Source organism: Ovis aries, chromosome 13 (assembly GCF_016772045.2).
Source record: "Ovis aries strain OAR_USU_Benz2616 breed Rambouillet chromosome 13, ARS-UI_Ramb_v3.0, whole genome shotgun sequence".
NCBI classification, from domain to species: Eukaryota; Metazoa; Chordata; class Mammalia; order Artiodactyla; family Bovidae; genus Ovis; species Ovis aries.
In genome coordinates this window covers 77,793,922-77,808,793 of record NC_056066.1, presented here as the reverse complement: position 1 = coordinate 77,808,793, position 14,872 = coordinate 77,793,922, and the positions used below count along the sequence as shown (strand labels likewise).

Genomic DNA, 14,872 nt, shown 5'->3' with positions numbered 1-14,872 from the left:
TTTTCCTCCCTGCCCTTTGCCAGCCCACGGCCTTCTGGATGGCCACTCAGAGCCTGACCTTTGAGAGCCCAGCCACTGCTGTGCCTGCGGTTGTCAAAGGCAGGTCTGTCTGGGCCACAGTTTTATTTCTGGTCGGTTAGGAAGTAGCTGTGTTGGGATGGGCTCTGCGAACAGAGAAATTGTGGACGCCGCGGGGTTTGTGGTGCAGGTGGAGGGGAGAGCAAGTGCACACCTGCTGCCGCTCCTGGCGCAGGTGGTCACGTGGGGAAGGGGTGGCGAGGTCTTGGACACGCCCTGCAGCCTCTTTCTCAAGTCAGCCTTTAAACCACGACACATCTGAACAGACACATCGGAACAAACTCGTTAAGTCAGTTTATTGACCCGCTGCAGTGCGCTTAAGTGCTGGCTTTCCCAGAATGATCATCTTCTTTGTTACCCTGGGTTTTAAAGGCAGCTTAGAAGTTATTTACCTCTCTTCACAATCAGAAATAACAATATGGATAAAAAGAATACTCGAGTGGAAACTCACAAATATCATCACAGTTTTTTTTTCTGGAAGATTATCCTAAAACAAAAGGCTTACGAAAGTAACAATTGGGACTCATACGGAAGGCCCACTCCGTTCTAGTCGCTAACTTTGGAGTCTGAGATTTATTCTTTCCATCCTTCAGCAGGCCTATGAGATGCTCAGTCTTGAGCTGCAGACCACACGGCCGAGTGGGGTCCAAACTCAGCCATTGGTCTTAGCTGAATGGAAGGCTGATCTACCCCACTTTGCTTCCTCTCTGTTCACAGAGAAAGGGGATAGCGTTATTTGAACAAGTGGCTCTTCAGTGTGTCATTTAAGTCTACACGGAAGCCTTGATTGCTTTCTGTTACAGCACTGATAATATTGCGCAGCACATCATTAATTTGCACGCTCATGTTCTTGGTGTTGTATGTGGCCTCCAACAGTTCAGGCACCAATTTTTTTTTTAATTAAAAGAAATTTTAAGCTAGCGTGTGAGTGCTAACCATACCCACAGTCCTGCTCTTTGAGCTTTGTGGGTGCTACTCCTCTTCCTTACCTGATGAGGTAGGTGTTATTTCCTTCATTTTACAGGCAAGGAAATTGAGGTACAGAGAGTCTAGGTAACTTGACCATGGTTCTTTTTTTTAAAATGGTTAATTTTATTTTTGGCTGTGCGGGGCCTTCACTGCAGTGCTCCGGGCTCTTGTTTCAGTGTGCAGACTTCTCTTGTCAGGGGTCACTGGCTCCAGGGTTCTCCGGCTTCAGTGCCTGTGGCTCATGGGCTGAGTTGCCCACAGCATGTGGGATCTTCCTGGACCAGGAATCGAACCTGTGTCCTTTGCACTGGCAGGCAGATTCTTAACCACTGGACCACCAAGGAAGTCCTTGATTAAAGTCAGCACTCAAGCCCAGGTTGTCTTATTCTGGAGGCCAGGCTCTTAAATGCTAAGATCTAGTCCCATTTTAATGTATTTGGATCCCCATTGCTTTGTAGTAGAAGCTTAAATATTGATGAGTGGTTAGATTAAAAAGTTAATGAATATAAAAGCAACTCCTTGGAGGCTGGGCACAATGAAATTCTGATTTTAGAACGTATTTTCCTTTTTCAGGTAGATGAGAGGGTATAAATGCTGGTAAGGACTGGACAGGCCCTGGTGAGGATTAGAGTCAATTTAGAAGATGTGTTTTGTTGAAAGGGGAGATAGCCAATAGGCTACGCAGCACGGAAATTTCAAGAGAATCTAGAAATCTGGATTGAATAATAGTAATAGCAAATATTTAAATAAATCTAGTGCTTATTATGTTCTAGGCTTTATTCTTAGTATGTGACAAATGTTAACTCATTTAATCCTAAATGAGATAGGAGTATTGTTATCATCATTTTATAGATGAAGAAACTGAGGCACAGAACAGTTTTGTGGTTTTTTTTGCTCAAGGTCATTTAGCTGACTGGGAATTATCCCTAGGTAGTTCTCTTCCGAAATTGTTACTTTTAACCACTAAACTGTCTGGCAGTTAAATCACCTTTGAAAGTGAAAGGAAAACCAGAAGACATCTGATCAGCCAGACAATACATCTATGTGTAGATAATTTGCAGCTTCTCATCTGAACCTTAGCTTTTTGTGAGATGAAAACAATTTATTTCTAAGATAACTGCTTTCCTTAATCATTCTTAGTTGGCAATTTTTATCTGTTGTATACAAACTTACTTCTAAGTCATTCCACGTATGCTGCTGCTGCTAAGTCACTTCAGTCATGTCCGACTCTGTGTGACCCCATAGATGGCAGCCCACCAGGCTCCCCCGTCCCTGGGTTTCTCCAGGCAAGAACACTGGAGTGGGTTGCCATTTCCTTCCCCAATGCATGAAAGTGAAAAGTGAAAGTGAAGTTGCTCAGTCGTGTCCGACTCTTAGCGACCCCATGGACTGCAGCCTACCAGGCTCCTCTGTCCATGGGATTTTCCAGGCAAGAGTACTGGAGTGGGGTGCCACATTGCCTTCTCCGTTTCACGTATGCCAGTGTTGTTAAATATCAAAACTGTTCGTTAAACCCTCTACCTGTAGGGCTGGTTTGCTACTTGATAAATTCAAAACCTAGAGTTCTTACAGATTTCAGGTTTCCTTGGTATATTTAATAGTGGGGGAAAAAAGTTACCATCTTTCTGACATTTTTAACTTTACTTGCAGGATGCATTTTTCTTCTTTAAAATATTGCTTTTAAAAACTAGAGTTGCCAATTTCGTTAGCACAGGGTTGGTTGATTTTTTGTTAGGTTTTTGTTTTGGGCAAACATCATTTCTTTAATCTTCTTTAAAACAGGATTTTTCTTCCTCTAGTTCTGGTCATCTCAGCTAAAAGGGTGATAATGAAAAGCAATGTTAATGGGCTATTGGAATAGAATAATCAGAAATGTATAAGATGTTGATTTTTGAAGTTTAAAAATTGTTTAATAGGATATGAATAAATTGGAGATTTACAGCTTAAAACAGGTTTTGAATTGTGCACACATATGGTATTTATCACTTAATTGAAACTCTAGGCTGGTGTTTTGATTATTTTAATTGAGAAATTTAGCTTTGGAAGTATTTCTCTCTATTTGAAATGTGTTAGAAGCCAATATTGTGTTTCAGATTCTTTTAAAGTATGGATCCTAATTTCCCCCCATCTCTTTTGTTAATTATTTGATTTTTACCCCCAACGATTAGAACAGAAATCTTGAATTTGGCCATAGGCTAACAAACTGTACCAAACCTACTCTTTGAACCATATTTAACAAAATCTTTATTGGGTTGCTACGGTATGCTAGGCTGTTGTAAACATTGGGATAATGAGCAAAACATAACCAAAAAAAAAAATCTCTGCCCTCATGGAGCTGATGTTCTAATGTGTACCGGTCAAATCAGACAAAAAAGAGAAAATCATGAGTCATATTAGATGATTAGTGATATGGAGAAAGATAACTGGTGGGGGGAAGGCGTGGATATATGAGGGTTTTTTGAGGCAGGGGAGGATTGCCATTTGAAATGAAGTCTGGTTCAGGCAGGTCCTGCCTGAGTTGGATGAGTAAGCCACATGGTTGTCTGCCGCAGAGCAGCCCCACCAGAGAGCCACCTGGGCAGGGCTTCAAGGGGTCAGCTTGCCTGGTACCCTTGAAACAGCAAGGAAGCCGCCGTGGCTGGTGCAGAGCGAGTGAGGCAGAGAGTGAAAAGATGCTGGCAGAAGGGTGAGGATGAGATGCAGATCTTTGCGAGCCGGGATGGGCCGGCTGACTCAGTGAAGGGCCAGGTGTGCGCGTTTTAGGCCTTGCGGCCCCTGTGGCAGCCACTCCGCTCTGCCTTGCAGCTTGTAGCGCTGAAGCAGCCACAGACAGTAGAGAAACCAGCTGGCCATGTGCCGGTAATACTTGGTTTATAGAAACAGGCAGTGGCCCCCAACATTTGCTGACTCCTGGTTTAGAGCCTTGGAGACCATTGTCCGGAGTTTGACTTCTCTCAGTGAAATGAGAATTCACTAGAGGGTTTTGAACAGAGAGGAGTGAGATCATTTGACTTCTGTTTCAAAAGGATGCTGCTGCCTGCCTTGACACCCCTGCCTGTGAAGGGGTGAGGAGGGTGAAAGGGTAGAGTTACCATTAACCAGGAGAGGAGGGCCACAGTGGAGCAGGTTTGTGGGCGGGAAAGGCCGTGCTTTGGCTTTGGACCAGTTGAGTTTGGACATCCAGGTGGAGACGTGGACGGTGTTCAGGGAGTGGTCCGGGCTGAACTTACATGTGGTATGTGAGGTCCTGAGGCTGGATAAGCAAAGCAGCGTGATAACAGCAGTTAGCTCTGTCTGCACTGTTTTGACACTTTGGGAGTTTTGACTCTGTCAGCTCTTAAATGGATTTTATTTTAATATTGTTTAAAAAAATATTTTTATTGAGGTGTTGATTTACAGTATCTTGTAGGTTTCAGGTGTATAGCACAGTGATTCAGTTATATATGTGTGTGTGTGTGTATGTATACTTTTTCAGATTCTTTTCGCTTATAGGTTGTTATATAATATTGAGTATGTTTCCCTGTGGTATACAGTAGGGAAAGTCCTTCATTGGTTACCTTAAATGAGTTTTAGAGAAAGCTTCTGCCCTTTTGGTTCTGTTTATTATTTATCACCTATAATTTAATTGTTATAATTCTGGTTTTTTACATACGGCTTTTAAAAAATTGTGGTGATATAAGCAAAGTTAAAATTTACTGTTGTAACCTCCTTAAGTATAAAATCCAGCGGCATTCAGTGCCTTCACAGAATTGTGCAGACACCACCGCTGTCCGTATCCAGAACCTTTTCATCATCCCAGAGACTGCACTCTTTAAGCAAGTCCCCAGCCCCGCTTTGTGCAGGCCCTCGGTCATCACATTTCCACTCTGTTCCTATGAGTTTGTCTATTCCAGGTACTGCATGTAAGCAGAATCATAACGATGTTTGTGCTTTTGTCTGACTTATTGCAGTGTTTTGCAGGTTTATCCTGTCACAGCACGTGCCAGTGCTGTTATTACTTTTTGAAACTTCTTGGAATAATTAATACAGACTTCTTGTACTGAGTCTTATTTCTAAGAGGAGTTCTTAGCTACACAGCAGTCTCGAAAACCCATCCTTATCACCCAGGGTCCCTGTGTGGGGAACTTGAGGAGTTGGTGAGGGGCTTGCAGCCTGTGCGGCCCTCTTTATCTGTGCTAGAGGAAGAACAGTGACGATGGTGCGTAGCTGGGCGGTTTACTCTCTGGCCAGCGTGACTTGATGGGCTTTCTGATATTGTATGGCATGTTTAATCACAGGATAAGCTTGTCCCATTTGGAATAGATAGAAAACCTGAAAAAGTGGCAATGTAAAGGAAATGGTCAAGATTCCTTCTGGAAGAGGGTGGAGAGGTATTTGAGGGAGTGGAATTCTGCAACTGGCTCATCTGACAAATTGCTGAGCTTGGGGGCAAGTCCTGTAAGCCTGCCCCTCCCGCCAAAGCAGTTTCAGTGTTACTTGCCCTGTCTCCCACGTTGCCTCTTCACTGTTGGCTTGATGGCAGCAGTGTTTATGACACTGTGTGCATTGAGGAAGAATCTGGCTGTCCTTTGGGCCTAGGGGTTAAGTCCACTGTGAGCTCAGCCGACACGTGAACAAGGTGATACTTGTTTAATGAGCATTAGGTCTCACTCGGAGAAGGCAATGGCACCCCACTCCAGTGCTCTTGCCTGGAAAATCCCATGGGCAGAGGAGCCTGGTAGGCTGCAGTCCATGGGGTTGCTAAGAGCCAGACATGACTGAGCGACTTCACTTTCACTTTTCACTTTCATGCATTGGAGAAGGAAATGGCAACCCAGTCCTGTGTTCTTGCCTGGAGAATCCCAGGGACAGGGGAGCCTGGTGGGCTGCCGTCTATAGGGTCGTACAAAGTCGGACACGACTGAAGTGACTTAGCAGCAGCAGCAGCAGCAACAGCAGGTCTCACTGGTAAGGCTCGGTGATGTTCCTGCCTGCAGCGGCAGAGAATGACCGATAGAAGGGAACAATGAAGGATAGAATGAAAATGAATGTCCACCTTGACTTCAGAACTGGCAATTCCAGAAAAGCCTTAAGAACAGATTAGTTAAAAAAAAAAAAAATTGAAGAACAAAATTGGAGACGAGGTCTTTTTCAAGACGCAGTCCCAGTTTAGTGGCTCTTTCAGGTCATTTCCCATAATTCATCCCAGCAGTGCTGAAAACAATCAGCTATGATGAGAGATGAAAAGGATGATCAAAGTATCCATTGTTCTTTCCTTTTGAATCGTAGTTGGCTTTGGGTCTTGGCCCTAGGTTAAAAAAATTTTTTTTTTCTTTTATCAAGTGGGCAAAGGATGAAATTATTGTATGTGGCAGGTTGGGGGGGACTTTGCTTGGGGCTCCAGGAACCCAAGAACTTTTCATTTTTACCCCTGTTGGCAGTAACAGCAGTAACAGTGTGTGTTGAAGAATAAATGGAGGCCAAGGGTCTCCACCGTCTTAGTAGCATGATGAATGGGAACTTTTAAGCCAGGTCAGAGCAGTGATGGACTCCCAGGCTGCTTTTCTATAAAATGGAAATAATAATACTTACTTGATCAGAATGAAATGAAGCCCTCTGATCTCTTCAGTTTCTTCTTGATCAAGGCTTGTGCGAGGAGGAATTTGGGAGGAGCATGTCCTTCTTACCCTGTTGCGTCTGTGTCACTTCACCCTTCCAAAGACCTGGGGAGCTCCTGGATGGCTTCCAGGGCTCAGCGATTGTGTGTTTTAGCAGCCTTACGTTGGGAGGCATTTTTCAGGACCTTGTGGCCAGCTGATTATTAGTCTTGCCCTTCAGAGGCATGCCCGCCGGTACCAAAGAGTGCATCCATTAAGGACGCCCCACTGGCGTCTAGCTGATGGCTACACTGGGAACTCATGTGCCTCCTTTGAACAGTAGGCGAAGAAACTCAGAGAGGGCCTAAACTCTTTTTCAGCCAAATCATAATCCACCTGTCCTGGGCTCTAATTAATGCTGTGACATGCCTTCCTTCCTGTCTGAGTTCCAGGTTCTGCTTTTCTCTCTTGCTTCCCCTGGGCTGTCTCTGGGAAATTAGTAACCAAGTTGACCTTCATCTTCTAATTTAGCCCAGGAGCCCTCGGCTGTATCTGATTGGCATCTGGGCAGGGGTAAGAGCTAGGCTCTCTTCCAGGGCCGTCTGATTCTCTACTGTGCCGTTTTTGGCTCTCAAGAAATAAAATTTGTTTATTCTGAGTCCTAGGGTAGAAACTGTCTTTAGAGCACGTGTTCACATTTGTTTTAAAAGATATTTCACCTGTCATCAAATCCGTATGTAATTTTGGAGAGTGTGACTTATTTTGTGTCGTGTTCTGGTTATATTTTATTTTTTGTGCTTAATAAATGATAAAAGGCTGCATAATAAAAAAAAAAACCCAGCAGTTTCAACTCTTTCCCTCAATAGACAGTTCCACTTCAGAAATCAGACAAGGATCAAGTAAAATTTAAAAAGCTTGACTTCTACATAATCACCAAGGGTTTGCACCTAACATTTAGGATTAGAGATTTGTGTGTTTACGGTCTAAACGGTGTGAAATGGGATTTAAAAAAATGTAGAAATGAGAGTGCACTTTAGTTAGTGTTGAAGTTCCTGGTGGATTGAAGATTTGTGTTATCGGAAACATTGCTTTGGGGAAGAGTGGAGTTGCGGTGCTGGGGGGTGGGGAAGGGTGGAAGGACCTTGAGAACCTTTTACCAGGAGGGGCTACCGTGTTACCTCAGGGCCAGACTTTGGGGAGGGAGACTACTCGAAGAGTTCTTATACCCAGGACGAATTTGTGCTGGAGCTGAGTGTGGATCATCTTCGCACGATAGGTGGTGTGGTTGTGGTCATCTTTGAAGCCTGTGGTTCTCTTTCTAGCCCACGCTCCCCGACTGACTCCAGAAAGTTGTAGCGTTTTCTGGCTGTTACTCTTCAAGGTGCCTCTGAAAAGATTGCGTAAATGCCCCTGGGAAGAAAGACGTCATCAAAACTGTAGCATCTTTAAAAAAAAAAAAAAAAAGGCATACACACACCGCGTCGATGACACCTTTGTGTTGTAGAGAAACATGGAAGTATTATAATTCTCTGCTTTCCTGGATGACTTTCCCTCCTTACTCACCAGAAAGCAGCAGGTGCTAGTCATCTTAGAGAATGAATGCCATCGTGATTGCTTTAAAGGGTGAAGACTATTGTTACTTGGCTTTTTTGTCTCTCCTTCCTTTGAGATGGGGCTAGGACAGGCTGGTCACAGCCTTGTGTCCCTTGTACCTGCCTTCCCTCCAGCCGGCTTCCTACTAGTTTTACGTGTGGCAGCCCTAGCGCTAGTACAGAGGGCCTTCACCGACGTCACAGCCTCGGCGCAGCTGCCAAGGGCAAACGGTGTGCTCAGGAGAGCAGCGGGGTTTCTTAAAGGAGGAGATCAGTTAGCAGGTACAGTCAACACTGGGTCTTGAAGGGACTCATTCATCCTCTCTCTCTTTTTTTCTTTTTTGATGGCGGGCAAAGGTGATAAAGTTGGTACAATCTCCAGTCAATAGCTTAACTTCATCTCTGCTTTTATTACCACTCCCAGCATAAATTGTTTAACGAAAAGCCAGGCATAATCTCAAAATTATTTAGCGTTAGTATCCTGCTGTGAGCATCATTTTCTCATGTTGTGCTCTAACCACAAATTAGCACAAGACACTTTCAGAAACTCTTCTGTGGATCCACTTAGAGAGGTTATATGGGTAGAAGGTGACAGTTGGAACTCCTTGATTTTTTTTTTTATTTTGGGTGAGATTTTCTTTTATTCTTATGTAATTCATTGCTCTGCTAGAATAGTGTTGTTGTTTTTTTAACCCACTTCTTACCTGATAATATTTCAATCCCTTAAAAATTTGCCAGTGACCCCATCTGTAGACTTGACTCATTTTATGAGCAGGGATCCAGAAAGTGCCAGACTTTGTCTGGAGAGCTAGAGTCAGGGTAGGGGGAGGCGAAGCAGTAACAAAACTTCAGCCAAAAGATCCAGGGCCTACCACTGAGTTCAAGAACTAGGTTTGTTTCAGGGGGGCCTCAGAGTACAGCAACCCTACTCTTAAGATGAAGTCACTCGCTCACCCCTTTAATGATTTGCCCGATTGCTGAAGTCAACTGGAGCTGAAAAGTTTGCTCCTTTTAACAGGGATCTAATTGTGAAAAGCACAGATGGCCACTGATGGTTTACAAATGTTGGGCATTTGCTGATTTTAAAAATAACTGTGAGAAGGGAAAACCAAGGTGAGAAGAGAGACAGAAAACCAAGTGTACACGTTAGGCTTTGGATTGTCAGACAGCAAAAGACAAAAAACCAAAACACAGGCAGTGCTGTTTGCTCAGTTAGTTCTCTCTCTCGGTTCGGGTTTTCCTCCCGGTACGCTGAACCCCTAGTGCATTCGCTGGAATAGTTTTTGGTCAGAGGCACCTACTACCAAATCCACAGGGTCATAAGCATCTCTGAAGGCCTGGAGAGCCTGCTTAGTTGGGTGTGGTGGGAAATGGTAATTGGCCTCTGCTAGGATTCCTATCCCTTGATAAACTTACTCCCTCTGGCAGTCTTGTTAATACTTGCAGTGCTAAATCTATTACAGAGGACAATTTAATTTAATTTTCGTGACATTTCAGTCCTATATGGTTGCCAGCAGAGCTGTTGTTGTCTGTCAGTCGCTAAGTCGTGTCTGACCCTTTGCAACCCCAGAGACTGTAGCACGCCAGACTCCTCTGTCCTCCACTACCTCCCGGAGTTTGCTCAGATTCATGTCCACAGAGTCGGTGATGCTATCTAACCATCTCACCCTCTGACGCCCCCTTCTCCTTTTGCCTTCAATCTTTGCCAGTATCAGAGTCTTTTCCAATGAGACGGCTCTTTGCATCAGGTGGCCAGAGTATTGCAGCTTCAGCTTCAACATCAGTCCTTCCAGTGAATATTCAGGTTTGATTTCCTTTAGGATGGACTGGTTTGATCTCCATGCAGTCCAAGGGACTCTCAAGAACCTTCTCCGGCACTACAATTCGAAAGCATCAATTCTTTGGCGCTCAGCCTTCTTTATGATCCAACTCTCACAGCAGAGAGTCAGTGTCTTAAGGTCTTTGGAGAAAACTGAAGTTTTTTGACTGTGGGGTGTGCAGACCTAGGGATTGGCCTAGAGAATAAGTCCAATCTCAGAAATTAGTCATTTTTCATTTGGTGAACCTACAAATGTAACTGAAGAGAGCCACAAACAAGGCACCCTCAGGAATGCTTGAAGGGAGAGGGAGGCACAGCTGGGTTTGGTCTTCCCTGGAGTCGTTTCTCCTCCCCTCCCTATTCACCCCAAACACATGCTTTTTTTCAGTGAAGGTCCAGGCAGTGGAAGCAGCCCTGTCTGAGATCCTGGAGGACTGCTGATGTCCCTTGTGGCTGGAATTAGGGCGTGGCAAGATCTGAAATTGCAGGGGGCAGGTTTTATGAACACTGAGTCATCTAAGCATAAGGAATTTAGAATTTGACCTTGAAGGCTGTGGAAAGCCATTCAGAGATTAAGAGGGAGCAACAGAAAGATTTATGTATAATTTCTCTTTGGTCCTCCTGAGATAAAGAATAAGTGCAATTTTGGGTTCCAAAAACAAAGAATTGGGGAGTGAGGGGCATAGAATAGCCACTGAATGCTCTAAGTTTGTATGTGACCATTACCAAGGTGTTTATCCCTGTATTATAATTTATGACACGTTTAGAGAATTTTTAGTGCAGTTATTTAGTTGGCATTTTAGGTACATCCAAAATCAGACTTTGCCCCCAAATTTTTATTATGAAAAAATTCAAGCATGCAGGAAAGTTAAAAGAATAACACAGTGAACACATGACCTTCCATCTAGAGTCTACAGTTTTTACCACTTTGCTTTTATTTAACTCTGGCTCTCTTTCTCCTCTGAAAAAGAATTGGACTTCCCTGGTGGCTCAGACAGTAAAGCGTCTGTCTGCAGTGCGGGAGACCTGGGTTTCATCCCTGGGTCGGGAAGATCCACTGGAGAAGGAAATGGCAATCCACTCCAGTACTATTGCCTGGAAAACCCTATGGACAGAGGAGCCTGGTAGGCTACAGTCCATGGGGTCGCAAAGAGTCGGACACGACTGAGCGACTTCACTTTCTTTTCTTTTTCCTCTGAACCATGTAAAATTAAACTGTAAATAGACATCAAGATATTTAAATACCTCAGCAGACATCTCTTTAAAAAATAAGGATATTCTCCTGTATAGCCACACTACTGTCACTGCAACTAACACAATTAACAGTACTTTCATAATATCTTCTAGTGTCTAACCCATATCCAAACTGCCCCAGTGGCGCTGAAAGTGTTATTTATAGCTGCCCTCCCCCCGGTCACGTATTTTCATATTTGATTATGTCTTTTTCGTCTCAGTCCCCTCCTCAACCTCCAGTACTTTTTTGAAGAGTCTAGGTCAATTGTTTCATAGAATATCCTACAATCTGGAATTGCCTGGTGTCCATTTGATGTGTTCCTTAATCCTTTGTATTTTTTATAAACCGGAAGATCTGAACTCTTGATTAGCTGTAGGTTAAAAGTTTTTGGCAGGAATACTCTTGAAGGTAATGTTACCTTGTTTTAATGTTAGCAATGCCCAGTTTGATCTCTTGGTCAAGAATGCCCATCTGCTCTCCCCATTGTAAACGTGCATTTTTGCCCTTAGCCATCAAGTGATGTGTGGGAAGCGTGTGTCATGTTCCAGGGTCGTCTTACGAGTTTTGACCGCAGTTTACACTCTATAGCAAAAACCCTCACAGAGTGGGTTGGCCCTCCTGTGTCTGTGGACTTGGTGGGCCTTGCACTGCTGTAGCACATGAGCATCACTTAGCTGGAGAAAGAGTTAACGTCTGCTCACCCTGGGTCAAGCGAAAGACACAGCCGTGATTACAGATGACAGAAAATGAGTGCTCAGGAGACCCCTTTCTAGCACTACAGTTTGACGTTTGCTAAAGACAGACCATCTGGTCTGGAGGAAGGGTGTCATACCCACAGGGTGTTAAGGAAATACCTTATTCTGCTGAATGTGTATGCCTCCGAGTCAAGGCATTTCCAGGTGCTTTCTTTGGTAATTTTTGACCTTTATAGAAACCATGGCTCTGATTCCTTGTATTTGACAACCGGGGTGCTCATTTCAGCTAGAACGTTGCCTTCTGGAAACACTTAAATTCCCAAAGAGTAGATAACCCTATTAGTCTGCTACAATCTTCTAGGCTAAAAATAATATGATTATCATATATTATCCCCATGGGACATGGAGAATAATCTCCTTTCCAAAAGAGGATCAGGAAGGGGACCAAAGGGCTGTGTGCGGGAAAATACTTTGGGGTCGTGGGCTTGATGGAGAGAACTTGCTCAGTCAAGTTATGACTGGAAGCCCCAGAAGTTTTAGGATGATGATAAATCATTTGGAGGTAGGCGAAAGTAGAATAATGGTTTGGTACTGGAGAAGGCAATGGCAACCCACTCCAGTACTCTTGCCTGGAAAATCCCATGGATACAGGAGCCTGGTAGCCTGCAGTCCATGAGGTCTCGAAGAGTCTGACGTGACTGAGCGATGTCACTTTCACTTTTCACTTTCATGCATCGGAGAAGGAAATGGCAACCCACTCCGGTGTTCTTGCCTGGAGAATCCCAGGGATGGGGGAGCCTGGTGGGCTGCCATCTATAGGGTCGCACAGAGTCAGACACGACTGAAGCGACTTAGCAGCAGCAGCAGCAACTGGGAACATTATTTGGGTCTGGAGCAGTAAAAAGGCGGGGATCCTTAATAAGGCAAAAGCTTGGTTCTGTTTTTGTGCGCCTCCCCCCATATAAATGTATGATGATTGTTTACAAAAATGAAAGAAAAAGACCATGTCCCAAGGCAGCATTCATTCCTCGAGGCCGTTCCTAGACATTAAATAGGTGCTGTGTGAAAAAGGCATTCTCAGTAATTCTGGAAACTTCATAATTTTGGATCAATTTGAACAGATTTGGTCACTGCAAGAATTTCTACCTTTATTCTGTTTATAACGTTTCACAGCTTTTTTACTTTCAAGGTTGTACAAGATTCTACCAGGTATATGTATCTGTTCTTTAGTTGTTGCTTCTGAGTTCTTGAGTTTTCCAAGTTTTTGTTTTTAGGAATAACAGAATTAAAACCTTTGTGTGTAGAATGTCCTCGTATTTCAGATAATTGCCTTAAAATCGCTAGATCAGAGAATATGAGTATTTTTATGGCTTTTTGTTGAACTTGCAAATAGTTTTCCCAAACGGTTATACTAATTTACACTTACACCAGCAAAGTTTGTCAGGTATTACTTTCACTGTGTCCTCTCCTGGCTTAGAGAATCTTCCTTGTATGGTTGCAGAAAAACCAGCCTGCTTCTAACTTGAGAAAACAAGGCACCTCCCCCAAATGGCCATAACAGCAAGCAGTGTGCTGAGCTGTAATTCATTAATTTAATAAACAGATAAGTGTCTCCTATTTATCAGACATTGTAGATGGAAAAAAAGTAAGACAGTCTGTACTGGTAAGGAATTTATAGCCTGCTGGAAGAGATAAGCTCACATTTATAGGGATCATGGTAAGAGTTTATATATATATCAGTTGGGAAAGAGTCAAGACCACCCAAGACTAATCTTGGGGGTGGGATGGTACCAGGAAAAGCCACGAAAAGTGCCATTAAAGCTTCTTCGCATGAACAGGTGTCACCCAAGCGCATTCGTACAGAGGCCAGGCGTCAGCAGCCACAGGAGGTGCTCTGCTCTCTGGCCAGTGGAACTGAGGCCAGAGAGCCTTATTCAGGCCCAGGAGGTGGGCAGAGTCAGGCTCCCACCTGTGACACGTCTACTCACTCTGCACATTTAGCCCCAGGGCACGGCCACGGTCCGTGCAGGCAACCCAGTGCCAACGGCCCCAGAAAGGTCATTTTTGATCGTCTCTGAGACAAAACTGGACATCCTTGTTTGCTACTGAGCCTGTGCGCCAGAGCCCGTGGACTGCAACCAGGGAAGCTGTGGCAGTGAGCAGTCTGTGCCCCACAGCTAGAGTAGCTACACTAGTGGGGTAGCTATTCTAGTAGCCGGTTGCCACAACTAGAGAAAACTCTCGCAGCAACAAAGACCCAGCACAGCCATAACATAAATAAATTTTTCTTTTTAAGAACTTAAAATGTAGGAAAGAAAAATTAGGGGCGGGAAGCTGAGGTTAAGGGGACCACCATAGGCTATTCAGCTAGCTAATATCTCTCAGGCAGCACTTTCATTTCTAATCTCATGTACAGTTTAATAATTTAACAGATAATAGACTAACAGGTCAGTGGAAATGTTTACAGGGAATTTAAAAGCTGTTAATTTTTACCACTTGGACTTTTTTTTTTTTTTCAATAGCTGGGGATAATAATTAGAGAGGGTGGAAAACAAAACCTGTGTTTGATTTGGTGGTTTGTCTGCCTCGAGTGGGAAGGACCGAGAAAGCAAAAAATTCGTCAAATGAAATTTTTCTCGTCAAGTAACTGTTGGGATTCCTTACAGTTAATGTCTCTTGTTGCCAGCCCCTCATTTTCTTTAAATACTTTATGTGTGAAAATTGTCACACAGTTGCTCCAGAACATTAAAATAGACGTGCCAAAGGGTGTAAATTTATTGTCAAAAAAAATTTCCTTGTGTCTTGAAAAAACAGCTTTCTTTTCCTTCTTCAGTGTGTGCCACCGTACCCACAATTTTGGATCTTCATCTCTGCATGTATAGTATGATTATCCAGCATTTTAAGTAGAT

General features: G+C 43.8%; 1 protein-coding gene and 1 long non-coding RNA gene across 2 annotated transcripts in view; one reads left to right on the top strand and one right to left on the bottom strand.

Moving 5' to 3' along the window:
* Positions 1-14,872, top strand: part of B4GALT5 (beta-1,4-galactosyltransferase 5) — a 75,142-nt gene that overhangs the window by 29,756 nt on the left and 30,514 nt on the right. The gene's annotated exons all lie outside the window — the stretch shown is intronic.
* The window catches only part of LOC121816247 (uncharacterized), a 37,207-nt gene that overhangs the window by 17,713 nt on the left and 4,622 nt on the right, over positions 1-14,872 (bottom strand). The window contains exon 4 of the long non-coding RNA XR_006055743.2: positions 1-14,872. This exon is cut by the window's left edge and continues 17,713 nt beyond it. This is a non-coding gene — a long non-coding RNA (uncharacterized LOC121816247).